Source organism: Empidonax traillii, unplaced genomic scaffold, assembly GCF_003031625.1.
Source record: "Empidonax traillii isolate 1590-97213 ecotype Southwest subspecies unplaced genomic scaffold, ASM303162v1 scaffold674:size665969, whole genome shotgun sequence".
Taxonomy (NCBI): Eukaryota; Metazoa; Chordata; class Aves; order Passeriformes; family Tyrannidae; genus Empidonax; species Empidonax traillii.
Window position 1 is genome coordinate 632,067 of NW_020955867.1, and position 2,516 is coordinate 634,582.

The window sequence follows — 2,516 nt, forward strand, 5'->3', positions numbered from 1 at the left end:
GGTGGGCGTGGTTTTGTCTTCGGGATGTCCTCGCTGCTGTGAGCCTTGAGTTTTGCCTCCCAGCACTGGGTGCTGGCCTGCAGTTCCTGTTAGGGGGTCTTCTGGACTGGCCACATGCAATGGGTGTCTGACATTGATGATGGGAGGGGTTTCGTCTGCGGGATGTCCCTGATTGTGTCAGCCTGGGCCTGCGCCTCCCAGGCCTTGGTGCTGGCACATGGGCCCTGTCACACAGAGTTCTGCACCGGCTGTGAGGATCTTGGGTTCGACGTTGCTGGCGCGAGCAGTTTTGTGTCACATCAGGCCCAGGACGGCTGGAGCAGCTGCTGCCCTCAGATTCTGACGAGCTGCTGTGGGATGAGTCTGATGTCACCTGGCTGTCAGTGCTCGGGCTGCTCGTCTCCAGTGAGGAAGATTCCAGAGACTGCTCTGATGTTGCCTCTTGGTTGGTACTGGGGTTACTGGTCTCTGGTGCTGGACAGCCAGGAGACATCCCCGATGGCACCTGGTTACCAGTGCTGGGGCTGACAGTCTCAGGTTCATGGGAAGGCTGCAATTCCGACTGCCTGGAAAGGTTGGGGGTATCATGCTCGGCCTCAACCTGAGAGGCTGTAAGGGGAAGCAGGAAAGTCAAGGCCAGGTTAAAGCCACCCAAAGCCCTAGGCAGGATAGGCCAGGGCAGTGCCCCCAGCCCTCCTGGAGCAGACAGGCTCTGCCAAGCCCAGCCTGGGCACCCCCTGCCAGGCCCAGGGTCACCAGAATGCTTTGCCTCTCACCTGTGCCCAAGGCAGCACAGTTCTCACATTCCCAGCTGGTTATGCTGTCCCTCAGGCCAGAGCAGTGTCTGTGGGTGCCCTCGGCTGCACAGGAGGAGCACAGGAGCAGTTCCCAGGGCCTGGGGAAGCAAATATGTTCATAGAGCTGAGGATATAGTGTCCAGAGCGTGGCATTATTTAGCTGAGCTGTACTCCTGGGTCCTTCTGGTTTGAACCTGGCAAAGCCCCAGGATGCAGCTTTGGCAACTTACCCCTCCTCCTCAGCGTTCTCTCTGCCTCCTGGAAAAAGACACTCTCTGGCATCACAGTGCCTGTGCCTTTCTACTAACTCAGCGAACGCGTCATTCTCCTCCCATGATGGTTCTCTGATGGAAAAAGGAAACCTGATGAGCTTCCTCTGCCCCAGCATCAGGCAGGTGCAGGGTGTCCCTGCTCTTCCGCCTCTGCCATTTCCGGCTCCTGCGTGAAGCTGAACCCAGAATTCACAGAACAGTGCAGTGCCAGGACTGCTGGGGCAGACCCTGCCACAGCACAGCACTTGCACCCCCTGTGTTGTGAGCCAGGCAGAAGGACACCAACCTGAAGGGGATTCGGATCCCCATGGTGAACATGTCCACGAGAAATGCCTGACTGTTCCTGCAGAGGGGGCACTGGAGGGATAAAATACCAGCATGCAGAGCCTGTCCCTGCAGGAGAAACAGGAGCAGTCAGAGTGAGGCCCTGGTGCTGCTGAGACCCTGCTGACCCCCCCGGGGGTTAAGGGAACCATTCTTACTTGAATACAATCCCTGTGGAACCAGGCGTTTTTGCACGCTGGGCACACCATGGTGTTGAAGGTCTTTCTGTCCTCCACGGGCTCCATGCAGATGAGGCAATTGGTGCCCGGCTCCGGAGTGGCCTCCACTTCCTGCTGGGGGCTGTGTGTGGGACAGAAGGACCTGGGGGGACAAGACATGAGTGGGATGAGAAGTGTTGGGCCCTTCCCTGGTGGCAGGGAGCTTGGGAGAGGAGGTACCTGTATGGTGTAATGAACTGGGTGACACAGCCTCCCTGCTTGGCACAGGGCAGGTGGAAGCTCAGGTCACAGTCTCTTTCACAGCAGGCGATGGTGGCGCCAGTCCGGCCACAGATGAAGCAGCTCTGGAGAAAGCAGAGCAGCTCCAGCAAACCTTGCCTTGCAGTAAACAGTCCGTGCTCTAGTCAGGCTCTCACCTTCTGTGCCGCCCGCTTGACGGCATGTAGGATATCCCTTGGCAGAAAGCCCTGGAGTCCTACTCGTTCATTCTCTTGCCGATCAAGGAGGCTGGCAAAAAACTGCAGGAAAGATGATGCACTGATGAGGAGAGTGTGTGGTGGGAAGTGCCCACTGGAAAGCTGGAGAGAACTTGCAGAGAAACTCACCAGGCAAAACACGTGGGCACAGATCCCATATCTGTGGAATTTTTCTCCGCAGATGTCCAGATCAGCGTCTGACTGTCCACACAGCAGGCACGCTGGAGGGGAGAGACAATGGCCCAGGGCATGGCACCTCTGCTGCCCACTCTGACAGCCCCTCTGCCAGGCTGCTGGAGGGGCACTTTGCTCTCACCTGGCTCCCTCACTTCGGGGGTCTCCTCCTCCTGGTCTGACATGGTGACTGTCAGTACGAAGTCCCTCTCCTTGGAACACCCAGGTCTCCTCCAGCTGCTCCTGCACTGGCTCTGCAAAAGAAGGGAGAAGTGGCTCCAACAGAAAGGCAAT

At 57.9% G+C, this 2,516-nt stretch overlaps 1 protein-coding gene across 1 annotated transcript in view; it reads right to left on the reverse strand.

Annotated features, from left to right (window-relative positions):
- Positions 1-873: 873 nt before the first annotated feature.
- LOC114065534 (G2/M phase-specific E3 ubiquitin-protein ligase-like) overlaps positions 874-2,516 on the reverse strand; it is a 33,006-nt gene continuing 31,363 nt past the window's right edge. Inside the window, exon 7 of the mRNA XM_027899531.1 lies at positions 874-895. The gene's annotated coding sequence lies outside the window, so the exon portion shown is untranslated. The remainder of the gene's footprint in view (positions 896-2,516) is intronic.